This window comes from Cervus elaphus, chromosome 20 (genome assembly GCF_910594005.1).
Source record: "Cervus elaphus chromosome 20, mCerEla1.1, whole genome shotgun sequence".
Taxonomy (NCBI): domain Eukaryota; kingdom Metazoa; phylum Chordata; class Mammalia; order Artiodactyla; family Cervidae; genus Cervus; species Cervus elaphus.
The window spans coordinates 8,624,378-8,651,834 of NC_057834.1; positions in this window are offsets into that span (position 1 = coordinate 8,624,378).

Sequence of the window (27,457 nt, forward strand, 5' to 3'; positions counted from 1 at the left end):
AGACAACCTTTTGTCTTGGGAGATGCAAGACGAGCCTGCATTCAAGTCACTGCAAGGATATCCGGCCTCATTTCAAGTCAGGGCATCGCGGTGTCCATTCCACTTGAGGCCGCAAATTCAGGGTCCCTCTCACATACCTAGAGCTGAGAGAAGCCTCCTCTTGAGGTGCTTGTGGTAAGGTGGTATTCCTCTGGAGTCGAAGCCAGGGACTAACCTCTCATCTCGAGTTGATTTTTGGTCCACGGAGCTCTTTCGTGTTGCTACAGTGACCTCAGGATCCCTCTAGCCTTGAAACAGTGTTCTTGGGGTTTCTCTGGAGTGCCATCAAGGAAATCAAGGCTCCTTTCATGTGTGATGTGCAACACGGGATTGCTCTGCACGCAGTGCAGGGGAATCGGGCCTCATCTCGCGGCGAGGGGGAAGTCTCATGGTTTTTCTCGAGATGTGGCGGAACCTGAGGTATATTCTCGAATTACGACGGGGATGGCCCTTCCACCCACGTGTTTGTTCAGCGACGTCAGGACTCCTGCCTAGTTGCGAGGGACAGCTCGAGATTCTCCTTGAGGCTTGGCAGGGCAATTGGGACGCCTCTCCAGCTGAGGCGGGAGACCAAGGGTTCCTTTCCACGTGCCACAGGAATCCTGGGACTCCTATCAAGTTTCACGAGGAGTCAGGCATCGTCTCCTTTGGAGGCACTGATCTCCGCATACCTCTGAACTTTTCAAAGGATGTGAGGCCTCCGGTCGCAATGAGGTGGGGAACTAGGTCTTTCTCTGTGGTCTCCATAGGAGATTCAGACATCCTTTCGTCTTCGGAGATGCAAGACGAGCCTGCATTCAAGTCACTGCAGGGATATCCGGCCTTATTTCGCGTCAGGGCATCGCAGTGTCCATTCCACTTGAGGCCGCAAAATCAGGGTCCCTCTCACATAGCTAGAGCTGAGAGAAGCCTCCTCTTGAGGTGCTTGTGGTAAGGTGGTATTCCTCTGGATTCGAAGCCAGGGACTAACCTCTCATCTCGAGTTGATTTTTGGGCCACGGAGCTCTTTCGTGTTGCTACAGTGACCTCAGGATCCCTCTAGCCTTGAAACAGTGTTCTTGGAGTTTCTCTGCAGTGCCATCAAGGAAATCAAGGCTCCTTTCATGTGTGATGTGCAAGACGGAATTGCTCTGCACGCAGTGCAGGGGATTCGGGCCTCATCTCGCGGCAAGGGGGAAGTCTCATGGTTTTTCTTGAGTTGCGTCGGGAACCTTGGGTGTATTCTCGAGTTACAACGGGGATGGCCCTTCCACCCACGTGTTTGTTTAGCGACGTCAGGACTCCTGCCTAGTTGAGAGGGACAATTCGGGATTCTCCTCGAGGCTTGGCAGGGCAATTAGGACGCTTCTCCAGCTGAGGCGGGAGACCAAGGGTACCTTTCCACGTGGTACAGGAATCCTGGGACTCCTATTAAGTTTCACGAGGAGTCAGGCATCGTCTCCTTTGGAGGCACTGATCTCCGCGTACCTCTGGAGTTGTCAAAGGATGTGAGGCGTCCAGTCGCGATGAGGTGGGGAACTAGGTCTTTCTCTGTGGCCTCCACAGGGGATTCAGACATCCTTTCGTCTTTGGAGATGCAAGACGAGCCTGCATTCAAGTCACTGCAGAGATATCCAGCCTTATTTCGAGTCAGGGCATCGCGGTGTCCATTCCACTTGAGGCCGGAAACTCAGGGTCCCTCTCACATACCTAGAGCTGAGTGAAGCCTTCTCTTGAGGTGCTTGTGGTAAGGTGGTATTCCTCTGGAGTCGAAGCCAGGGACTAACCTCTCATCTCGAGTTGCTTTTTGGTCCACGGAGCTCTTTCGTGTTGCTACAGTGACCTCAGGATCCCTCTAGCCTTGAAACAGTGTTCTTGGGGTTTCTCTGGAGTGCCATCAAGGAAATCAAGGCTCCTTTCATTTGTGATGTGCAACACGGAATTGCTCTGCACGCAGTGCAGGGGAATCGGGCCTCATCTCGCGGTGAGGTGGAAGTCTCATGGTTTTTCTCGAGTTGTGGCGGGAACCTGGGGTATATTCTCGAGTTACAACGGGGATGGCCCTTCCACCCAAGTGTTTGTTCAGCGACGGCAGGAGTCCTGCCTAGTTGCGAGGGACAACTCGGGATTCTCCTCGAGGCTTGGCAGGGCAATTGGGACGCCTCTCCAGCTGAGGTGGGAGACCAAGGGTCCCTTTCCACGTGCCACAGGAATCCTGGGACTCCTATCAAGTTTCACGAGGAGTCAGGCATCGTCTCCTTTGGAGGCACTGATCTCCGCGTACCTCTGGAGTTTTCAAAGGATGTGAGGCCTCCGGTCGCGATGAGGTGGGGAACTAGGTCTTTCTCTGTGGTCTCCACAGGGGATTCAGACATCCTTTCGTCTTGGGAGATGCAAGACGAGCCTGCATTCAAGTCACTGCAGGGATATCCGGCCTTATTTTGAGTCAGGGCATCGCGGTGTCCATTCCACTTGAGGCCGCAAACTCAGGGTCCCTCTCACATACCTAGAGCTGAGAGAAGCCTCCTCTTGAGGTGCTTGTGGTAAGGTGGTATTCCTCTGGTGTCGAAGTTAGAGACTAACCCCTCATCTCGAGTTGCTTTTTGGTCCACGAAGCTCTTTCGTGTTGCTACAGTGACCTCAGGATCCCTCTAGCCTTGAAACAGTGTTCTTGGGGTTTCTCTGGAGTGCCATCAAGGAAATCAAGGCTCCTTTCGTGTGTGATGTGCAACACGGAATTGCTCTGCACGCAGTGCAGGGGAATCGGGCCTCATTTTGCGGGGAGGGGGAAGTCTCATGGTTTTTCTCGAGTTGCGGCGGGAACCTGGGGTATATTCTCGAGTTACGACGGGGATGGCCCTTCCACACACGTGTTTGTTCCGCGACGTCAGGACTTCTGCCTAGTTGCGAGGGACAACTCGGGATTCTCCTCGAGGCTTGGCAGGGCAATTGGGATGCCTCTCCAGCTGAGGCGGGAGGCCAAGTTTCCCTTTCCACGTGCCACAGGAATCCTGGGACTCCTATCAAGTTTCACGAGGAGTCAGGCATCTTCTCATTTGGAAGCACTAATCTCTGCATACCTCTGGATTTATCAAAGAATGTGAGGCCTCCGGTCGGGATGAGGTGGGGAACTAGGTCTTTCTCTGTGGTCTCCACAGGCGATTCAGACATCCTTTCATCTTGGGAGATGCAAGACGAGCCTGCATTCAAGTCACTGCAGGGATATCCAGCCTTATTTCGAGTCAGGGCATCGCGGTGTCCATTCCACTTGAGGCCGGAAACTCAGGGTCCCTCTCACATAGCTAGAGCTGAGAGAAGCCTCCTCTTGAGGTGCTTGTGGTAAGGTGGTATTCCTCTGGAGTCGAAGCCAGGGACTAACCTCTCATCTCGAGTTGCTTTTTGGTCCACGGAGCTCTTTCGTGTTGCTACAGTGACCTCAGGATCCCTCTAGCCTTGAAACAGTGTTCTTGGGGTTTCTCTGGAGTGCCATCAAGGAAATCAAGGCTCCTTTCATTTGTGATGTGCAACACGGAATTGCTCTGCACGCAGTGCAGGGGAATCGGGCCTCATCTCGCGGCGAGGGGGAAGTCTCATGGTTTTTCTCGAGTTGCGGCGGGAACCTGGGGTATATTCTCGAGTTACAACGGGGATGGCCCTTCCATCCAAGTGTTTGATCAGCGACGGCAGGACTCCTGCCTAGTTGCGAGGGACAACTAGGGATTCTCCTCGAGGCTTGGCAGGGCAATTGAGACGCCTGTCCAGCTGATGTGGGAGACCAAGGGTCCCTTTCCACGTGCCACAGGAATCCTGGGACTCCTATCAAGTTTCACGAGGAGTCAGGCATCGTCTCCTTTGGAGGCACTGATCTCCGCGAACCTCTGGCGTTTTCAAAGGATGTGAGGCCTCCGGTCGCGAAGAGGTGGGGAACTAGGTCTTTCTCTGTGGTCACCACAGGGGATTCAGACATCCTTTCGTCTTGGAAGATGCAAGACGAGCCTGCATTCAAGTCACTGCAGGGATATCCGGCCTTATTTCGAGTCAGGGCATCGCGGTGTCCATTCCACTTGAGGCCGCGAACTCTGGGTCCCTCTCACATACTTAGAGCTGAGAGAAGCCTCCTCTTGAGGTGATTGTGGTAAGGTGGTAGTCCTCTGAAGTCAAAGCCAGGGACTAACCTCTCATCTCGAGTTGATTTTTGGTCCACGGAGCTCTTTCGTGTTGCTACAGTGACCTCAGGATCCCTCTAGCCTTGAAACAGTGTTCTTGGGGTTTCTCTGGAGTGCCATCAAGGAAATCAAGGCTCCTTTCAAGTTTGATGTGCAACACGGTATTGCTCTGCACGCATTGCAGGGGAATCGGGCCTCATCTCGCGGCGAGGGGGAAATCTCAATGTTTTTCTCGAGTTGCGGCGGGAACCTGGGGTATATTCTCGAGTTACGACGGGGATGGCCCTTCCACACACGTGTTTGTTCAGCGACGTCAGGACTCCTGCCTAGTTGCGAGGGACAACTCGGGATTCTCCTGGAGGCTTGGCAGGGCAATTGGGACGCCTCTCCAGCTGAGGCGGGAGACCAAGGGTCCCTTTCCACGTGCCACAGGAATCCTGGGACTCCTATCAAGTTTCACGAGGAGTCAGGCATCGTCTCCTTTGGAGGCACTGATCTCCCCGTACCTTTAGAGTTTTCAAAGGATGTGAGGCCTCCGGTCACCATGAGGTAGAAAACTAGGTCTTTCTCTGTGGTCTCCACAGGGGATGCAGACATTCTTTCATCTTGGGAAATGCAAGACTAGCCTGCATTCAAGTCACTGCAGGGATATCCGGGCTTATTTCGAGTCAGGGCATCGCGGTGTCCATTCCACTTGAGGCCGCAAACTCAGGGTCCCTCTCACATACCTAGAGCTGAGAGAAGCCTCCTCTTGAGGTGCTTGTGGTAAGGTGGTATTCCTCTGGAGTCGAAGCCAGGGACTAACCTCTCATCTCGAGTTGATTTTTGGTCCACGGAGCTCTTTCGTGTTGCTACAGTGACCTCAGGATCCCTCTTGCCTTGAAACAGTGTTCTTGGGGTTTCTCTGGAGTGCCATCAAGGAAATCAAGGCTCCTTTCATGTGTGATGTGCAACACGGAATTGCTCTGCACGCAGTGCAGGGGAATCGGGCCTCATCTCGCGGCGAGGGGGAAGTCTCATGGTTTATCTCGAGTTGTGGCGGGAACCAGGGTTATATTCTCGAGTTACAACGGGGATGGCCCTTCTACACACGTGTTTGTTCAGCGATGGCAGGACTCCTGCCTAGTTGCGAGGGACAACTCGGGATTCTCCTCGAGGCTTGGCAGGACAATTGGGATGCCTCTCCAGCTGAAGCGGGAGACCAAGGGTCCCTTTCCACGTGCCACAGGAATCCTGGGACTCCTATCAAGTTTCACGAGGAGTCAGGCATCGTCTCCTTTGGAGGCACTGATCTCCGCGTACCTCTGGAGTTTTCAAAGGATGTGAGGCTTCCGGTCGGCATGAGGTGGGAAACTAGGTCTTTCTCTGTGGTCTCCACAGGGGATTCAGACATCATTTCACCTTGGGCGATGCAAGACGAGCCTGCATTCAAGTAACTGCAGGGATATCCGGCCTTATTTCGAGTCAGGGCATCGCAGTTTCCATTCCACTTGAGGCCGCAAACTCAGGGTCCCTCTCACATACCTAGAGCTGAGAGAAGCCTCCTCTTGAGGTGCTTGTGGTAAGGTGGTATTCCTCTGGATTCGAAGCCAGGGACTAACCTCTCATCTCGAGTTGATTTTTGGTCCACGGAGCTCTTTCGTGTTGCTACAGTGACCTCAGGATCCCTCTAGCCTTGAAACAGTGTTCTTGGGGTTTCTCTGGAGTGCCACCAAGGAAATCAAGGCTCCTTTCATGTCTGATGTGCAACACGGAATTGCTCTGCACGCAGTGCAGGGGAATCGGGCCTCATCTCGCGGCGAGGGGGAAGTCTCATGGTTTTTCTCAAGTTGCGGCGGGAACCTGGGGTATATTCTCGAGTTACGACGGGGATGGCCCTTACACCCACGTGTTTGATCAGCGACGGCAGGACTCCTGCCTAGTTGCGAGGGACAACTCGGGATTCTCCTCGAGGCTTGGCAGGGCAATTGGGACGCCTCTCCAGCTGAGGCGGGAGACCAAGGGTCCCTATCCACGTGCCACAGGAATCCTGGGACTCCTATCAAGTTTCACGAGGAGTCAGGCATCGTCTCCTTTGGAGGCACTGATCTCCCCGTACCTTTGGAGTTTTCAAAGGTTGTGAGGCCTCCGGTCACCATGAGGTAGGAAACTAGGTCTTTCTCTGTGGTCTCCACAGGGGATGCAGACATTCTTTCATCTTGGGAAATGCAAGACGAGCCTGTATTCAAGTCACTGCAGGGATATCCGGCCTTATTTCGCGTTTGGGCATCGCAGTGTCCATTCCACTTGAGGCCGCAAACTCAGGGTCCCTCTCACATACCTAGAGCTGAGAGAAGCCTCCTCTTGAGGTGCTTGTGGTAAGGTGGTATTCCTCTGGAGTCGAAGCCAGGGACTAACCTCTCATCTCGAGTTGATTTCTGGTCCACGGAGCTCTTTCGTGTTGCTACAGTGACCTCAGTATCCCTCTAGCCTTGAAACAGTGTTCTTGGGGTTTCTCTGGAATGCCATCAAGGAAATCAAGGCTCCTTTCATGTGTGATGTGCAACACGTAATTGCTCTGCACGCAGTGCAGGGGAATCGGGCCTCATCTCGCGGCGAATGGGAAGTCTCATGGTTTTTCTCGAGTTGCGGCGGGAACCTGGGGTATATTCTCGAGTTACAACGGGGATGGCCCTTCCACCCACGTGTTTGTTCAGCGACGTCAGGACTCCTGCCTAGTTGCGAGGGTCAACACGGGATTCTCTTCGAGGCTTGACAGGGCAATTGGGACGCCTCTCCAGCTGAGGCGGGAGACCAAGGGTCCCTTTCCACGTGCCACAGGAATCCTGGGACTCCTATCAAGTTTCACGAGGAGTCAGGCATCGTCTCCTTTGGAGGCACTGATCTCCGCGTACCTCTGGAGTTTTCAAAGGATGTGAGGCCTCCGGTCGCCATGAGGTAGGAAACTAGGTCTGTCTCTGTGGTCTCCACTGGGGATTCAGACATTCTTTCATCTTGGGAAATGCAAGACGAGCCTGCATTCAAGTCACTGCAGGGATATCCGGCCTTATTTCGCGTCAGGGCATCGCAGTGTCCATTCCACTTGAAGCCGCAAAATCAGGGTCCCGCTCACATAACTGGAGCTGAGAGAAGCCTCCTCTTGAGGTGCTTGTGGTAAGGTGGTATTCCTCTGGAGTCGAAGCCAGGGACTAACCTCTCATCTCGAGTTGATTTTTGGTCCACGGAGCTCTTTCGTGTTGCTACAATGACCTCAGGATCCCTCTAGCCTTGAAACAGTGTTCTTGGGGTTTCTCTGGAGTGCCACCAAGGAAATCAAGGCTCCTTTCATGTGTGATGTGCAACACGGAATTGTTCTGCCCGCAGTGCAGGGGAATCGGGCCTCATCTCGCGGCGAGGGGGAAGTCTCATGGTTTTTCTCGAGTTGCGGCGGGAACCTGGGGTATATTCTTGAGTTACGAGGGGATGGACCTTCCACCCACGTGTTTCTTCAGCGACGTCAGGACTCCTGCCTAGTTGCGAGGGACAACTCGGGATTCTCCTCGAGGCTTGGCAGGGCAATTGGGACGCCTCTCCAGCTGAGGCGGGAGAGCAAGGGTCCCTGTCCACGTGCCACAGGAATCCGGGGACTCCTATCAAGTTTCACGAGGAGTCAGGCATCGTCTCCTTCGGAGGCACTGATCTCCGTGTACCTCTGGAGTTTTCATATGATGTGAGGCCTCCGGTCGCGATGAGGTGGGGAACTAGGTCTTTCTCTGTGGTCTCCACAGGGGATTCAGACATCCTTTCATCTTGGGAGATGCAAGACGAGCCTGCGTTCAAGTCACTGCAGGGATATCCGGCCTTATTTCGCGTCAGGTCATCGCAGTGTCCATTCCACTTGAGGCCGCAAACTCAGGGTCCCTCTCACATACCTAGAGCTGAGAGAAGCCTCCTCTTGAGGTGCTTGTGGTAAGGTGATATTCCTCTGGAGTCGAAGTTAGGGACTAACCTCTCATCTCGAGTTGATTTTTGGTCCACGGAGCTCTTTCGTGTTGCTACAGTGACCTCAGGATCCCGCTAGCCTTGAAACAGTGTTCTTGGGGTTTCTCTGGAGTGCCATCAAGGAAATCAAGGCTCCTTTCATGTGTGATGTGCAACACGGAATTGCTCTGCATGCAGTGCAGGGGAATCGGGCCTCATCTCGCGGCGAGGGGGAAGTCTCATGGTTTTTCTCGAGTTGCGGCGGGATCCTGGGGTATATTCTCGAGTTACGACGGGGATGGCCTTCCACCCACGTGTTTGTTCAGCGACGTCAGGACTGCTGCCTAGTTGCGAGGGACAACTCGGGATTCTCCTCGAGGCTTGGCAGGGCAATTGGGACGCCTCTCCAGCTGAGGCGGGAGACCAAGTGTCCCTTTCCACGTTCCACAGGAATCCTGGGACTCCTATCAAGTTTCACGAGGAGTCAGGCATCGTCTCCTTTGGAGGCACTGATCTCCGCGTACCTCTGGAGTTTTCAAAGGATGTGAGGCCTCCGGGCGCGATGAGGTGGGGAACTAGGTCTTTCTCTGTGGTCTACACAGGTGATTCAGACATCCTTTCGTCTTGGGAGATGCAAGACGAGCCTGCATTCAAGTCACTGCAGGGATATCCGGCCTTATTTCGAGCCAGGGCATCGCGGTGTCCATTCCAGTTGAGGCCGCAATATCAGGGTCCCTCTCACATACCTAGAGCTGAGAGAAGCCTCCTCTTGAGGTGCTTGTGGTAAGGTGGTATGCCTCTGGAGTCGAAGCCAGGGACTAACCTCTCATCTCGAGTTGATTTGTGGTCCACGGAGCTCTTTCGTGTTGCTCCAGTGACCTCAGGATCCCTCTAGCCTTGAAGCAGTGTTCTTGGGGTTTCTCTGGAGTGCCACCAAGGAAATCAAGGCTCTTTTCATGTGTGATGTGCAACACAGAATTGCTCTGCACGCAGTGCAGGGGAATCGGGCCTCATTTTGCGGCGAGGGTGAAGTCTCATGGTTTCTCTCGAGGTGCGGCGGGAACTTGGGGTATATTCTCGAGTTACGACGGGGATGGCCCTTCCACACACGTGTTTGTTCACCGACGTCAGGACTCCTGCCTAGTTGCGAGGGACAACTCGGGATTCTCCTCGAGGCTTGGCAGGGCAATTGGGACGCCTCTCCAGCTGAGGCGGGAGACCAAGGGTCCCTTTCCACGTGCCACAGGAATCCTGGGACTCCTATCAAGTTTCACGAGGAGTCAGGCATCGTCTCCTTTGGAGGCACTGATCTCCGCGTACCTCTGGAGTTTTCAAAGGATGTGAGGCCTCCGGTCGCGATGAGGTGGGGAACTAGGTCTTTCTCTATGGTCTACACAGGGGATTCAGACATCCTTTCGTCTTGGGCGATGCAAGACGAGCCTGCATTCAAGTCACTGCAGGGATATCCGGCCTTATTTCGAGTCAGGGCATCGAGGTGTTTATTCCACTTGAGGCCGCAAACTCAGGGTCCCTCTCACATACCTAGAGCTGAGAGAAGCCTCCTCTTGAGGTGCTTGTGGTAAGGTGGTAGTCCTCTGGAGTCGAAGCCAGGGACTAACCTCTCATCTCGAGTTGATTCTTGGTCCACGGAGCACTTTCGTGTAGCTACACTGACCTCAGGATCCCTCTAGCCTTGAAACAGTGTTCTTGGGGTTTCTCTGGAGTGCCATCAAGGAAATCAAGGTTTTTTTCATGTGTGATGTGCAACACGGAATTGCTCTGCACGCAGTGTAGGGGAATCGGGCCTCATCTCGCGGCGAGGGGGTAGTCTCATGGTTTTTCTCGAGTTGCGGCGGGAACCTGGGGTATATTCTTGAGTTACGACGGGGATGGCCCTTCCACCCACGTGTTTGTTGAGCGACGGCAGGACTCCTGCCTAGTTGCGAGGGACAACTCGGGATTCTCCTCGAGGCTTGGCAGGGCAATTGGGACGCCTCTCCAGCTGAGGCGGGAGACCAAGTGTCCCTTTCCACGTGCCACAGGAATCCTGGGACTCCTATCAAGTTTCACGAGGAGTCAGGCATCGTCTCCTTTGGAGGCACTGATCTCCGCATACCTCTGGAGTTTTCAAAGGATGTGAGGCCTCCGGTCGCGATGAGGTGAGAAACTAGGTCTTTCTCTGTGGTCTGCACAGGGGATTAAGACATCCTCTCGTCTTGGGAGATGCAAGACGAGCCTGCATTCAAGTCACTGCAGGGATATCCGGCCTTATTTCGCGTCAGGGCATCACAGTGTCCATTCCACTTGAGGCCGCAAAATCAGGGTCCCTCTCACATACCTAGAGCTGAGAGAAGCTTCCTCTTGAAGTGCTTGTGGTAAGGTGGTATTCCTCTGGTGTCGAAGCCAGGGACTAACCTCTCATCTCGAGTTGATTCTTGGTCCACGGACCTCTTTCGTGTAGCTACATTGACCTCAGGATCCCTCTAGCCTTGAAACAGTGTTCTTGGGGTTTCTCTGGAGTGCCATTAAGGAAATCAAGGCTCCTTTCATGTGTGATGTGCAAGACGGAATTGCTCTGCACGGAGTGCAGGGGAATCGGGCCTCATCTCGCGGCGAGGGGGAAGTCTCATGGTTTTTCTCGAGTTGCGGTGGGAACCTGTGGTATATTCTCGAGTTACGACGGGGATGGCCCTTCCACACACGTGTTTCTTCAGCGACGGCAGGACTCCTGCCTAGTTTCGAGGGACACCTCGGGATTCTCCTCGAGGCTTTGCAGGGCAATTGGGACGCCTCTCCAGCTGAGGCGGGAGACCAAGGGTCCCTTTCCACGTGCCACCGAAATCCTGGGCCTTCTATAAAGTTTCAGGAGGAGTCAGGCGTCGTCTCCTTTGGAGGCACTGATCTCCGCGTACCTCTGGAGTTTTCAAAGGATGTGAGGCCTCCGGTCGCCATGATGTTGGGAACTAGGTCTTTCTCTGTGGTCTCCACATGGGATTCAGACATTCTTTCATCTTGGGAGATGCCTGACGAGCCTGCATTCAAGTCACTGCAGGTTTATCCGGCCTTATTTCACGTCAGTGCATCGCGGTGTCCATTCCACTTGAGGCCGCAAAATCAGGGTCCCTCTCACATACCTAGAGCTGAGAGAAGCCTCCTCTTGAGGTGCTTGTGGTAAGGTGGTATTCCTCTGGAGTCGAAGACAGGAACTAACCTCTCATCTAGAGTTGATTTTTGGTCCTCGGAGCTCTTTTGTGTTGCTACAATGACCTCAGGATCCCTCTAGCCTTGAAACAGTGTTCTTGGGGTTTCTCTGGAGTGCCATCAAGGAAATCAAGGCTCCGTTCATGTGTGATGTGCAACACGGAATTGCTCTGCACGCAGTACAGGGGAATCGAACCTCATCTCGCGGCGAGGGGGAAGTCTCATGGTTTATCTCGAGTTGCGGCGGGAACCTGGGGTATATTCTCGAGTTAAGACGGGGATGGCCCTTCCACACACGTGTTTGTTCAGCGACGTCAGGACTCCTGCCTAGTTACGAGGGACAACTCGGGATTCTCCTCGAGGCTTGGCAGGGCAATTGGGACGCCTCTCCAGCTGAGGCGGGAGACCAAGTGTCCCTTTCCACGTGCCACAGGAATCCTGGGACTCCTATCAAGTTTCACGAGGAGTCAGGCATTGTCTCCTTTGGAGGCACTGATCTCCGCGTACCTCTGGAGTTTTCAAAGGATGTGAGGCCTCCGCTCGCCATGAGATGGGGAACTAGGTCTTTCTCTGTAGTCTCCACAGGGATTCAGACATCCTTTCACCTTGGGCGATTCAAGACGAGCCTGCATTCAAGTCACTGCAGGGATATCCGGCCTTATTTCGAGTCAGGGCAACGCAGTGTCCATTCCACTTGAGGCCGCAAACTCAGGGTCCCTCTCACATACCTAGAGCTGAGAGAAGCCTCCTCTTGAGGTGCTTGTGGTAAGGTGGTATTCCTCTGGATTCGAAGCCAGGGACTAACCTCTCATCTCGAGTTGATTCTTGGTCCACGGTGCTCTTTCGTGTTGCTACAGTGACCTCAGGATCCCTCTAGCCTTGAAACAGTGTTCTTGGGGTTTCTCTGGAGTGCCATCAAGGAAATCAAGGCTCCTTTCATGTGTGATGTGCAACACGGAAATGCTGTGCACGCATTGCAGGGGAATAGGGCCTCATTTTGCTTCGAGGGGAAAGTCTCATGGGTTTTCTCGAGTTGCGGCGGGAACCTGGGGTATATTCTCGAGTTACGACGGGGATGGCCCTTACACCCACGTGTTTGTTGAGCGACGTCAGGACTCCTGCCTAGTTGCGAGGGACAACTCGGGATTTTCCTCGAGGCTTGGCAGGGCAATTGGGACGCCTCTCCAGCTGAGGCGGGAGACCAAGGGTCCCTTTCCACGTGCCACAGGAATCCTGGGACTCCTATCAAGTTTCACGAGGAGTCAGGCATCGTCTCCTTTGGAGGCACTGATCTCCGCGTACCTCTGGAGTTTTCAAAGGATGTGAGGCCCCCGCTCGCAATGAGGTGGGGAACTACGTCTTTTTCTGTGGTCTCCACAGGGGATTCAGACATCCTTTCGTCTTGGGAGATGCAAGACGAGCCTGCATTCAAGTCACTGAAGGGATTCAGGCCTTATTTCGAGTCAGGGCATCGCGGTGTCCATTCCCCTTGAGGCCGCAAACTCAGCACATAGCTAGAGCTGAGAGAAGCCTCCTCTTGAGGTGCTTCTGGTAAGGTGGTATTCCTCTGGAGTCGAAGCCAGGGACTAACCTCTCATCTCGAGTTGATTTTTGGTCCACGGAGCTCTTTCGTGTTGCTACAGTGACCTCAGGATCCCTCTTGCCTTGAAACAGTGTTCTTGGGGTTTCTCTGGAGTGCCACCAAGGAAATCAAGGCTCCTTTCATGTGTGATCTGCAACACGGAATTGCTCTGCATGCAGTGCAGGGGAATCGGGCCTCATCTCACGGCGAGGGTGAAGTCTCATGGTTATTCTCGAGTTGCGGCGGGAACCTGGGGTATATTCTCGAGTTACGACGGGGATGGCCCTTCCACCCACGTGTTTGTTCAGCGACGTCAGGACTCCTGCCTAGTTGCGAGGGACAACTCGGGATTCTCCTCGAGGCTTGACAGGGCAATTGGGACGCCTCTCCAGCTGAGGCGGGAGACCAAGTGTCCCTTTCCACGTGCCACAGGAATCCTGGGACTCCTATCAAGTTTCACGAGGAGTCAGGCATCGTCTCCTTTGGAGGCACTGATCTCCGCATACCTCTGGAGTTTTCAAAGGATGTGAGGCCTCCGGTCGCCATGAGATGGGGAACTAGGTCTTTCTCTGCGGTCTCCACAGGGGATTCAGACAGGCTTTCGTCTTGGGAGATGCAAGACGAGCCTGCATTCAAGTCACTGCAGGGATATCCGGCCTTATTTCGAGCCAGGGCATCGCAGTGTCCATTCCACTTGAGGCCGCAAACTCAGGGTCCCTCTCACATACCTAGAGCTGAGAGAAGCCTCCTCTTGATGTGCTTGTGGTAAGGTGGTATTCCTCTGGAGTCGAAGCCAGGTACTAACCTCTCATCTCGAGTTGATTCTTGGTCCACGGTGCTCTTTCGTGTTGCTACAGTGACCTCAGGATCCCGCTAGCCTTGAAACAGTGTTCTTGGGGTTTCTCTGGAGTGCCATCAAGGAAATCAAGGCTCCTTTCATGTGTGATGTGCAACACGGAAATGCTCTGCACGCAGTGCAGGGGAATAGGGCCTCATTTTGCTTCGAGGGGGAAGTCTCATGGGTTTTCTCGAGTTGCGGCGGGAACCTGGGGTATATTCTCGAGTTACGACGGGGATGGCCCTTACACCCACGTGTTTGTTCAGCGACCTCAGGACTCCTGCCTAGTTGCGAGGGACAACTCGGGATTCTCCTCGAGGCTTGGCAGGGCAATTTGGACGCCTCTCCAGCTGAGGCGGGAGACCAAGGGTCCCTTTCCACGTGCCACAGGAATCCTGGGACTCCTATCAAGTTTCACGAGGAGTCAGGCATCGTCTCCTTTGGAGGCACTGATCTCCGCGTACCTCTGGAGTTTTCAAAGGATGTGAGGCAACCGCTCGCGATGAGGTGGGGAACTAGGTCTTTCTCTGTGGTCTCCACAGAGAATTCAGACATCCTTTCGTCTTGGGAGATGCAAGACGAGCCTGCATTCAAGTCACTGCAGGGATATCCGGCCTTATTTCGAGTCAGGGCATCGCGGTGTCCATTCCCCTTGAGGCCGCAAACTCAGCACATAGCTAGAGCTGAGAGAAGCCACCTCTTGAGGTGCTTGTGGTAAGGTGGTATTCCTCTGGAGTCGAAGCCAGGGACTAACCTCTCATCTCGAGTTGATTGTTGGTCCACGGAGCTCTTTCGTGTTGCTACAGTGACCTCAGGAACCCTCTAGCCTTGAAACAGTGTTCTTGGGGTTTCTCTGGAGTGCCATCAAGGAAATCAAGGCTCCTTTCATGTGTGATGTGCAACACGGAATTGCTCTGCACGCAGTGCAGGGGAATCGGGCCTCATCTCGCGGCGAGGGGGAAGTCTCATGGTTTTTCTCGAGTTGCGGCGAGAACCTGGGGTATATTCTCGAGTTACAACGGGGATGGCCCTTCCACCCACGTGTTTGTTCAGCGACGTCAGGACTCCTGCCTAGTTGTGAGGGACAACTCGGGATTCTCCTCGAGGCTTGGCAGGGCAATTGGGATGCCTCTCCAGCTGAGGCGGGAGACCAAGGGTCCCTTTCCACGTGCCACAGGAATCCTGGGACTCCTATCAAGTTTCACGAGGAGTCAGGAATCGTCTCCTTTGGAGGCACTGAACTCCGCGTACCTCTGGAGTTTTCAAAGGATGTGAGGCCTCCGATCGCGATGAGGTGGGGAACTAGGTCTTTCTCTGTAGTCTCCACAGGGGATTCAGACATCCTTTCGTCTTGAGAGATGCAAGACGAGCCTGCATTCAAGTCACTGCAGGGATATCCGGCCTTATTACGAGTCAGGGCATCGCGGTGTCCATTCCACTTGAGGCCGCAAACTCAGGGTCCCTCTCACATACCTAGAGCTGAGAGAAGCCTCCTCTTGAGGTGCTTGTGGTAAAGTGGTATTCCCCTGGAGTCGAAGCCAGGGACTAACCTCTCATCTCGAGTTGATTTTTGGTCCACGGAGCTCTTTCGTGTTGCTACAGTGACCTCAGGATCCCTCTTGCCTTGAAACAGTGTTCTTGGGGTTTCTCTGGAGTGCCATCAAGGAAATCAAGGCTCCTTTCATGTGTGATGTGCAACACGGAATTGCTCTGCACGCAGTGCAGGGGAATCGGGCCTCATCTCGCGGCGAGGGGGAAGTCTCATGGTTTATCTCGAGTTGTGGCGGGAACCAGGGTTATATTCTCGAGTTACAACGGGGATGGCCCTTCTACACACGTGTTTGTTCAGCGATGGCAGGACTCCTGCCTAGTTGCGAGGGACAACTCGGGATTCTCCTCGAGGCTTGGCAGGACAATTGGGACGCCTCTCCAGCTGAAGCGGGAGACCAAGGGTCCCTTTCCACGTGCCACAGGAATCCTGGGACTCCTATCAAGTTTCACGAGGAGTCAGGCATCGTCTCCTTTGGAGGCACTGATCTCCGCGTACCTCTGGAGTTTTCAAAGGATGTGAGGCCTCCGGTCGCGATTAGGTGGGGAACTAGGTCTTTCTCTGTGGTCTCCACAGGGGATTCAGACATCCTTTCGTCTTGGGAGATGCAAGAGGAGCCTGCATTCAAGACACTGCAGGTATATCCGGTCTTATTTTGAGTCAGGGCATCGCGGTCTCCATTCCACTTGAGGCCGCAAACTCAGGGTCCCTCTCACATACCTAGAGCTGAGAAAAGCCTCCTCTTGAGGTGCTTGTGGTAAGGTGGTATTCCTCTGGAGTCGAAGCCAGGGACTAACCTCTCATCTCGAGTTGATTGTTGGTCCACGGAGCTCTTTCGTGTTGCTACAGTGACCTCAGGATCCCTCTAGCCTTGAAACAGTGTTCTTGGGGTTTCTCTGGAGTGCCATCAAGGAAATCAAGGCTCCTTTCATGTGTGATGTGCAACACGAAATTGCTCTGCACGCAGTGCAGGGGAATTGGGCCTCATCTCATGGCGAGGGGGAAGTCTCATGGTTTTTCTCGAGTTGCGGCGGGAACCTGGGGTATAATCTCGAGTTACGACGGGGATGGCCCTTCAACCCACGTGTTTGTTCAGCGACGGCAGGACTCCTGCCTAGCTGCGAGGGACAACTCGGGATTCTCCTCGAGGCTTGGGAGGGCAATTGGGACGCCTCTCCAGCTGAGGCGGGAGACCAAGGGTCCCTTTCCACGTGCCACAGGAATCCTGGGACTCCTATCAAGTTTCACGAGGAGTCAGGCATCGTCTCCTTTGGAGGCACTGATCTCCGCGTACCTCTGGAGTTTTCAAAGGATGTGAGGCCTCCGGTCGCCATGAGGTGGGGAACTACGTCTTTCTCTGTGGTCTCCACAGGGGATTCAGACAGGATTTCGTCTTGGGAGATGCAAGACGAGCCTGCATTCAAGTCACTGCAGGGATATCCGGCCTTATTTCGAGCCAGGGCATCGCGGTGTCCATTCCACTTGAGGCCGCAAACTCAGGGTCCCTCTCACATAGCTAGAGCTGAGAGAAGCCTCCTCTTGAGGTGCTTGTGGTAAGGTGGTATTCGTCTGGAGTCGAAGCCAGGGACTAACCTCTCATCTCGAGTTGATTTTTGGTCCATGGAGCTCTTTCTTGTTGCTACAGTGACCTCAGGATCCCTCTAGCCTTGATACAGTGTTCTCGGGGTTTCCCTGGAGTGTGATCAAGGAAATCAGGGCTCCTTTCATGTGTGATGTGCATCACGGAATTGCTCTGCATGCAGTGTAGGAGAATCGGGCCTCATCTCGCGGCGAGGGGGAAGTCTCATGGTTTTTCTCGGTGGCGGCGGGAACCTGGGCTATATTATCGAGTTACGATGGGGATGGACCTTACACACACGTGTTTGTTCAGCGACATCAGGATTCCTGCCTAGTTGCGAGGGACAACTGCGGATTCTCCTCGAGGCTTGGCAGGGCAATTGGGACGCCTCTCCAGCTGAGGCGGGAGACCAAGGGTCCCTTTCCACGTGCCACAGGAATCCTGGTACTCCTAAGAAGTTTCACGAGGAGTCAGGCATCGTCTCCTTTGGAGGCACTGATCTCCGCGTACCTCTGGAGATTTCAAAGGATGTGAGGCCTCCGGTCGCGATGAGGTGGGGAACTAGGTCTTTCTCTGTGGTCTCCACAGAGGATTCAGAAATCCTTTCGTCTTCGGAGATGCAAGACGAGCCTGCATTCAAGTCACTGCAGGGATATCTGGCCTTCACGCGAGTCAGGGCATCGCGGTGTTCATTCCACTTGAGGGCGCAAACTCAGGGTCCCTCTCACATACCTAGAGCTGAGAGAAGCCTCCTCTTCAGGTGCTTGTGGTAAGGTGGTGGTCCTCTGGAGTCGAAGCCAGGGACTAACCTCTCATCTCGAGTTGATTCTTGGTCCACGGAGCTCTTTCGTGTTGCTACAGTGACCTCAGGATCCCTCTAGCCTTGAAACAGTGTTCTTGGGGTTTCTCTGGAGTGCCATCAAGGAAATCAAGGCTCCTTTCATGTGTGAAGTGCAAAACGGTATTGCTCTGCACGCAGTGCAGGGGAATCTGGCCTCATCTCGCAGCGAGGGGGAAGTCTCATGGTTTTTCTCGAGTTGCGGCGGGAACCTGGTGTATATTCTCCAGTTACGACGGGGAGGGCCTTTCCACCCACGTGTTTGTTCAGCGACGGCAGGACTCCTGCCTAGTTGCGAGGGACAACTCGGGATTCTCCTCAAGGCTTGGCAGGGCAATTGGGACGCCTCTTCAGCTGAGGCGGGAGACCAAGGGTCCCTTTCCACGTGCCACAGGAATCCTGGGACTCCTATCAAGTTTCCCGAGGAGTCAGGCATCGTCTCCTTTGGAGGCACTGATCTCCGCGTACCTCTGGAGTTTTCAAAGGATGTGAGGCCTCCGGTCGCGATGAGGTGGGGAACTAGGTCTTTCTCTGTGGTCTCCACAGGGGATTCAGACATCCTTTCGTCTTGGGGGATGCAAGACGAGCCTGCATTCAAGTCACTGCAGGGATATCCTGCCTTATTTCGCGTCAGGGCATCGCAGTGTCCATTCCACTTGAGGCCGCAAACTCAGGGTCCCTCTCACATACCTAGAGCTGAGAGAAGCCTCCTCTTGAGGTGCTTGTGGTAAGGTGGTATTCCTCTGGAGTCGAAGCCAGGGACTAACCTCTCATCTCGAGTTGATTTCTGGTCCTCGGAGCTCTTTCGTGTTGCTACAGTGACCTCAGGATCCCTCTAGCCTTGAAACAGTGTTCTTGGGGTTTCTCTGGAGTGCCATCAAGGAAATCAAGGCTCCTTTCATATGTGATGTGCAACACGGAATTGCGCTGCACGCAGTGCAGGGGAATCGGGCCTCATCTCGCGGCGAGGGGGAAGTCTCATGGTTTTTCTCGAGTTGCGGCGGGAACCTGGGGTATAATCTCGAGTTACGACGGGGATGGCCCTTCCACCCACGTGTTTGTTCAGTGACGTCAGGACTCCTGCCTAGTTGCGAGGGACAATTCGGGATTCTCCTCGAGGCTTGGCAGGGCAATTGGGACGCCTCTCCTGCTGAGGCGGGAGACCAAGGGTCCCTTTCCACGTGCCACAGGAATCCTGGGACTCCTATCAAGTTCCACGAGGAGGCAGGCATCTTCTCCTTTGGAGGCACTGATCTCCGCGTACCTCTGGAGTTTTCAAAGGATGTGAGGCCTCCGGTCGCCATGAGGTGGGGAACTAGGTCTTTTTCTGTGGTCTCCACAGAGGATTCAGACATCCTTTCGTCTTGGGAGATGCAAGACGAGCCTGCATTCAAGTCACTGCAGGGATATCCGGCCTTATTTCGAGTCAGGGCATCGCGGTGTTCATTCCACTTGAGGTCGCAAACTCAGGGTCCTTCTCACATAACTAGAGCTGAGAGAAGCCTCCTCTTGAGGTGCTTGTGGTAAGGTGGTATTCTTATGGAGTCGAAGCCAGGGACTAACCTCTCATCTCGAGTTGATTTGTGGTCCACGGAGCTCTTTCGTGTTGCTACAGTGACCTCAGGATCCCTCTAGCCTTGAAACAGTGTTCTTGGGGTTTCTCTGGAGTGCCATCAAGGAAATCAAGGCTCCTTTCATGTGTGATGTGCAACACGGAATTGCTCTGCACGCAGTGCAGGGGAATCGGGCCTCATCTCGCAGCGAGGGGGAAGTCTCATGGTTTTTCTCGAGTTGCGGCGGGAACCTGGGGTATATTCTCGAGTTACGACGGGGATGGCCCTTCCACCCACGTGTTTGTTCAGCGACGGCAGGACTCCTGCCTAGTTGCGAGGGACAACTCGGGATTCTCCTCGAGGCTTGGCAGGGCAATTGGGACGCCTCTCCAGCTGAGGCGGGAGACCAAGGGTCCCTTTCCACGTGCCACAGGAATCCTGGGACTCCTATCAAGTTTCACGAGGAGTCAGGCATCGTCTCCTTTGGAGGCACTGATCTCCGCGTACCTCTGGAGTTTTCAAAGGATGTGAGGCCTCCGGTCGCGATGAGGTGGGGAACTAGGTCTTTCTCTGTGGTCTCCACAGGGGATTCAGACATCCTTTCGTCTTGGGAGATGCAAGACGAGCCTGCATTCAAGTCACTGCAGGGATATCCGGCCTTATTTCGAGTCAGGGCATCGCGGTGTCCATTCCACTTGAGGCTGCAAACTCAGGGTCCCTCTCACATACCTAGAACTGAGAGAAGCCTCCTCTTGAGGTGCTTGTGGTAAGGTGGTATTCCTCTGGAGTCGAAGCCAGGGACTAACCTCTCATCTCGAGTTGATTCTTGGTCCACGGAGCTCTTACCTGTGGCTACAGTGACCTCAGGATCCCTCTAGCTTTGAAACAGTGTTCTTGGGGTTTCTCTGGAGGCCATCAAGGAAATCAAGGTTCCTTTCATGTGTGATGTGCAAGACGGAATTGCTCTGCACGCAGGGCAGGGGAATTGGGCCTCATCTCGCTGCGAGGGGGAAGTCTCATGGTTTTTCTCGAGTTGTGGCGGGAACCTGGGGTATATTCTCGAGTTACGACGGGGAAGGCCCTTCCACCCACGTGTTTGTTTAGCGACGTCAGGACTCCTGCCTATTTGAGAGGGACAACTCGGGATTCTCCTCGAGGCTTGGCAGGGCAATTGGGACGCCTCTCCAGCTGAGGCGGGAGACCAAGGGTCCCTTTCCACGTGCCACAGGAATCCTGGGACTCCTATCAAGTTTCACGAGGAGTCAGGCATCGTCTCCTTTGGAGGCACTGATCTCCGCGTCCCTCTGGAGTTTTCAAAGGATGTGAGGCCTCCAGTCGCGATGAGGTGGGGAACTAGGTCTTTCTCTGTGGTCTCCACAGGGGATTCAGACATCCTTTCGTCTTGGGAGATGCAAGACAAGCCTGCATTCAAGTCACTGCAGGGATATCAGGCCTTATTTCGCGTCAGAGCATCGCAGGGTCCATTCCACTTGAGGCCACAAAATCAGGGTCCCTTTCACATAGCTAGAGCTGAGAGAATCCTCCTCTTGAGGTGCTTGTGGTAAGGTGGTATTCCTCTGGAGTCGAAGCCAGGGACTAACCTCTCATCTCGAGTTGATTTTTGGTCCACGGAGCTCTTTCGTGTGGCGACAGTGACCTCAGGATCCATCTATCCTTGAAACAGTGTTCTTGGGTTTTCTCTGGAGTGTCATCAAGGAAATAAAGGCTCCTTTCATGTTTGATGTGCAACACGGAATTGCTCTGCACGCAGTGCAGGGGAATCTGGCCTCATCTCCCGGCGAGGGGGTAGTCTCATGGTTTTTCTCGAGTTGCGGCGGGAACCTGGGGTATATTCTCGAGTTACGACGGGGATGGCCCTTCCACCCATGTGTTTGTTCAGCGACGTCAGGACTCCTGCCTATTTGAGAGGGACAACTCGGGATTCACCTCGAGGCTTGGCAGGGCAATTGGGACGCTTCTCCAGCTGAGGCGGGAGACCAAGGGTCCCTTTCCACGTGCCACAGGAATCCTGGGACTCCTATCAAGTTTCACGAGGAGTCAGGCATCGTCTCCTTTGGAGGCACTGGTCTCTCCGTCCCTCTGGAGTTTTCAAAGGATGTGAGGCCTCCGGTCGCCATGAGGTGGGGAACTAGGTCTTTCTCTGTGGTCTCCACAGGGGATTCAGACATCCTTTCCTCTTGGGAGATGTAAGACGAGCCTGCATTCAAGTCACTGCAGGGACATCTGGCGTTATTTCGAGTCAGGGCATCGCGGTGTCCATTCTACCTGAGGCAGCAAACTCAGGGTCGCTCTCACATACCTAGAGCTGAGAGAAGCCTCCACTTGAGGTGCTTGTGGTAAGGTGGTATTCCTCTGGAGTCGAAGCCAGGGACTAACCCCTCATCTCGAGTTGATTTTTGGTCCACGGAGTTCTTTCGTGTTGCTACATTGACTTCAGTATCCCTCTAGCCTGGAAACAGTGATCTTGGGGTTTCTCTGGAGTGCCATCAAGGAAATCAAGGCTCCTTTCATGTGTGATGTGCAACACGGAATTGCTCTGCACTCAGTGCAAGGGAATCGGGCCTCATCTCGCGGCGAGGGGGAAGTCTCATGGTTTTTCTCGAGTTGCGGCGGGAACCTGGGGTATATTCTCGAGTTACGACGGGGATGGCCCTTCCACCCACGTGTTTGTTCAGCGACGTCAGGACTCCTGCCTAGTTGCGAGGGACAACTCGGGATTCTCCTCGAGGCTTGGCAGGGCAATTGGGACGCCTCTCCAGCTGAGGCGGGAGACCAAGGGTCCCTTTCCACGTGCCACAGGAGTCCTGGGACTCCTATCTAGTTTCATGAGGAGTCAGGGATCGTCTCGTTTGGAGGCACGGATCTCTGCGTACCTCTGGAGTTATCACAGGATGTGAGGCCTCCGGTCGCGATGAGGTGGGGAACTAGGTCTTTCTCTGTGGTCTCCACAGGGGATTCACACATCCTTTCATCTTGGGAGATGCAAGACGAGCCTGCATTCAAGTCACTGCAGGGATATCCGGCCGTATTTCGATTCAGGGCATCGCGGTGTCCATTCCAATTGAGGCCGCAAACTCAGGGTACCTCTGACATACCTAGAGCTGAGAGAAGCCTCCTCTTGAGGTGCTTGTGGTAAGGTGGTAGTCCCCTGGAGTCGAAGCCAGGGACTAACCTCTCATCTCGAGTTGATTTTTGGTCCACGGAGCTCTTTCGTGTTGCTACAGTGACCTCAGGATTCCTCTAGACTTGAAACAGTGTTCTTGGAGTTTCTCTGGAGTGCCATCAAGGAAATCAAGGCTCCTTTCATGTGTGATGTGCAGCACGGAATTGCTCTGCATGCAGTGAAGGATATCGGGCCTCATTTTGCGGCGAGGGGGAAGTCTCATGGTTTTTCTCGAGTTGCGGTGGGAACCCGGGGTATATTCTCGAGTAATGACGGGGTTGGCCCTTCCACACACGTGTTTGTTCAGCCACGTCAGGACTCCTGCCTAGTTGCGAGGGACAACTCGGGATTCTCCTCGAGGCTTGGTAGGGCAATTGGGACGCCTCTCCAGCTGAGGTGGGAGACGAAGTGTCACTTTCCTCGTGCCACAGAAATCCTGGGACTCCTATCAAGTTTCACGAGGAGTCAGGCATCGTCTCCTTTGGAGGCACTGATCTCCGCGTACCTCTGGAGTTTTCAAAGGATGTAAGGCCTCCGGTCGCGATGAGGTGGGGAACTAGGTCTTTCTCTGTGGTCTCAAGAGGGGTTCAGACATCCTTTCGTCTTGGGAGATGCAAGACGAGCCTGCATTCAATTCACTGCAGGGATATCCGGCCTTATTTCGAGTCAGGGCATCGCAGTGTCCATTACACTTGAGGCCGCAAAATCAGGGTCCCTCTCACATACTTAGAGCTGAGAGAAGCCTCCTCTTGAGGTGCTTGTGGTAAGGTGGTATTCCTCTGGAGTCGAAGCCAGGGACTAACCTCTCATCTCGAGTTGCTTTTTGGTCCACGGAGCTCTTTCGTGTTGCTACAGTGACCTCAGGATCCCTCTAGCCTTGAAACAGTGTTCTTGGGGTTTCTCTGGAGTGCCATCAAGGAAATCAAGGCTCCTTTCATGTTTGATGTGGAATACGGAATTGCTTTGAATGCAGTGCAGGGGAATCGGGCCTCATCTCTCGGCGAGGTGGAAGTCTCATGGTTTTTCTCGAGTTGCGGCGGGAACCTGGGCTATATTATCGAGTTACGACAGGGATGGCCATTCCACACACGTGTTTGTTCAGCGACGTCAGAACTCCTGCCTAGTTGCGAGGGACAACTCGGAATTCTCCTCGAGGCTTGGCAGGGCAATTAGGACGCCTATCCAGCTGAGGCAGGAGACCAAGGCTCCCTTTCCAAGTGCCACAGGAATCCTGGGACTCCTATCAAGTTTCACGAGGAGTCAGGCGTCGTCTCCTTTGGAGGCACTGATCTCCGCGTAACTCTGGAGTTTTCAAAGGATGTGAGGCCTCCGGTCGCGATGAGGTGGGGAACTAGGTCTTTCTCTGTGGTCTCCACAGGGGATTCAGACATCCTTTCGTCTTGGGAGATGCAAGACGAGCCTGCATTCTAGTCACTGCAGGGATATCCGGTTTATTTCGAGTCAGGGCATAGCGGTGTCCATTCCACTTGGGCCGCTAACTCAGGGTCCCTCTCACATACCTAGAGCTGAGAGAAGCCTCCTCTTGAGGTGCTTGTGGTAAGGTGGTATTCCTTTGGAGTCGAAGCCAGGGACTAACCCCTCATCTCGAGTTGATTTTTGGTCCACGGAGCTCTTTCGTGTTACTACAGTGACCTCAGGATCCCTCTAGCCTTGAAACAGTGTTCTTGGGGTTTCTCTGGAGTGCCATCAAGGAAATCAAGGCTCCTTTCATGTGTGATGTGCCACATGGAATTGCTGTACACGCAGTGTAGGGGATCGTGCCTCATCTCGCGGCGAGGGGGAAGTCTCATGGTTTTTCTCGAGTTGCGGCGGGAACCTGGGGTATATTCTCGAGTTACGACGGGGATGGCTCTTCCACCCACGTGTTTGTTCAGCGATGTCAGGACTCCTGCCTAGTTGCGAGGGACAACTCGGGATTCTCCTCGAGGCTTGGCAGGGCCATTAGGACGCCTCTCCAGCTGAGGCGGGAGACCAAGGGTCCCTTTTCACGTGCCACAGGAATCCTGGGACTCCTATCAAGTTTCCCGAGGAGTCAGGCATCCTCTCATTTGGAGGCACTGATCTCAGCGTACCTCTGGAGTTTTCAAAGGATGTGAGGCCTCCGGTCGCGATGAGGTGGGGAACTAGGTCTTTCTCTGTGGTCTCCACAGGGGATTCAGACATCCTTTCGTCTTGGGAGATGCAAGTCGAGCCTGCATTCAAGTCACTGCAGGGATATCCGGCCTTATTTCGAGTCAGGGCATCACAGTGTCCATTCCACTTGAGGCCGCAAACTCAGGGTCCCTCTCACATAGCTAGAGCTGAGAGAAGCCTCCTCTTGAGGTGCTTGTGGTAAGGTGGTATTCCTCTGGAGTCGAAGCCAGGGACTAACCTCTCATCTCGAGTTGATTTTTGGTCCACGGAGCTCTTTCGTGTTGCTACAGTGACCTCAGGTTCCCTCTAGCCTTGAAACAGTGTTCTTGGGGTTTCTCTGGAGTGCCATCAAGGAAATCAAGGCCCCTTTCATGTGTGATGTGCAACACGGAATTCCTCTGCATGCAGTGCAGGGGAATCGGGCCTCATCTCACGGCGAGGGGGAAGTCTCATAGTTTCTCTCGAGTTGCGGCGGGAACATGGGGTATATTCTCGAGTTACGACGGCGATGGCCCTTCCACCCACGTGTTTGTTCAGCGACTTTAGGACTCCTGGCTAGTTGCGAGGGACTACTCGCGATTCTCCTCGAGGCTTGGCAGGGCAATTGGGACGCCTCTCCAGCTGAGGCGGGAGACCAAGTGTCCCTTTCCACGTGCCACAGGAATCCTGGGACTCCTATCAAGTTTCACGAGGAGTCAGGCATCGTCTCCTTTGGAGGCACTGATCTCCGCGTACCTCTGGAGTTTTCAAAGGATGTGAGGCCCCCGGTCGCCATGAGGTGGGGAACTAGGTCTTTCTCTGTGGTCTCCACAGGGGATTCAGACATCCTTTCGTCTTGGGAGATGCAAGACGAGCCTGCATTCTAGTCACTGCAGGGATATTCGGCCTTATTTCGAGTCAGGGCATAGCGTTATCCATTCCACTTGAGGCCGCTAACTCAGGGTCCCTCTCACATACCTAGAGCTGAGAGAAGCGTCCTCTTGAGGTGCTTGTGGTAAGGTGGCATTCCTCTGGAGTCGACGCCAGGGACTAACCCCTCATCTCGAGTTGATTTTTGTTCAACGGAGCTCTTTCGTGTTGCTCCAGGGACCTCAGGATCCCTCTAGCCTTGAAACAGTGTTTTTGGGGTTTCTCTGGAGTGCCATCAAGGAAATCAAGGCTCCTTTCATGTGTGATGTGCCACACGGAATTACTCTGCACGCAGTGTAGGGGATTGGGCCTCATCTCGCGGCGAGGGGGAAGTCTCATGGTTTTTCTCGAGTTGCGGCGGGAACGTGGGGTATATTCTCGAGTTACGACGGGGATGGCCCTTCCACACACGTGTTTGTTCAGCGACGTCAGGACTCCTGCCTAGTTGCGAGGGACAACTCGGGATTCTCCTCGAGGCTTGGCAGGGCAACTGGGACGCCTCTCCAGCTGAGGCGGGAGACCAAGGGTCCCTTTCCACGTGCCACAGGAATCCTGGGACTCCTATCAAGTTTCACGAGGAGTCAGGCATCGTCTCCTTTGGAGGCACTGATCTCCGCGTCCCTCTGGAGTTTTCAAAAGATGTGAGGCCTCCGGTCGCGATGAGGTGGGGAACTAGGTCTTTCTCTGTGGTCTCCACAGGGGATTCAGACATTCTTTCGTCTTGGGAGATGCAAGACGAGCCTGCATTCAAGTCACTGCAGGGATATCCGGCCTTATTTCGAGTCAGGGTGAGAGGGTAACAGGCAAGAAGGCCAGGGGTCTCCAAATGGAGGAAAGAGGCTGTAAGTGCCATACATTTTTCTCTCTCTTAAGCGGCAGGAAGAAACAAACCAGCGATCTGTTTTTCCTTCTCTATACAAATTTAAAAGGAGGTTTCTCTTAACATTCTGTGTTGCCATGACACCTGTTCTCACCTAAAGCTAACTACTCTCAAACTTTGAGTTAACCAATACATGCCTTTTTCGTATGGAAATGTTGTCTTAAGCTATGTTAATGAACCCCAGACTCTATCTTCAAGTTGGTTCTGCCAAACGGCCTAACTTACTTACTCAGGTATTGTTCCCCTAATCTATGTAAACGGAACTATTTGTTGGTATTCTGCCCTTCTACAAGATTCAAGTCAATCGTTTTATGGCCTGGAATGAATTATCTGATGCCATTATAAATTTTATGACATTCCTTTCATTTCATTAACAGACTGTGAGTGACTATATAACATACAGCTAAAGACTAGGAGGGGGGTACTCTTTTGCCCCCTTCTGATGCCTATGTCAGAAGCTTTCCCTATCTCCTTTATACTTTAATAAAACTTTATTACACAAAAGCTCTGAGCGATCCAGCCTCGTCTCTGGCCCCGGATTGAATTCGTCTCCTCCGGAGGCCAAGAATCCCGCGTCTTATCGTTCAGCAACAACCTTTCATCTTGGGGGCTCGTCCGGGATCCTTCAGGACAAGGTAAGGATGCTTGGAGCTCTAGTTCTTTGTTCTCCTAGCGAACACGTTTTCCGCTGTACTTTACTAACTCTATGGTGTGCTTGTGTGAATGAATGAAACGCCCTGCACGAAGCAAGTGAGGAGCCCTGCTCTGCGGTCCCGCGGTGACCTCATAAGGCTATGGCAAAAACCTGTCGGGCGTTTATACCGACCTGCCAATGCCAAGAGGCAACCAATGTCTCCTTCGGGAACTGACCAGAAACGGGCAAAGCGTGTGGACCGAACTCTCCTTTCTCGGTCAAACTTTTCGGTCTCTTTGACAGTTTCATAACTCCTTGGGAATTAGAAGTACTAACCTTATCTATCGGATCATAGACTTTCAAGGGACTTGTGACCTATGTTGCTGCTATACTGTGGTCTAGGTCTCAAACT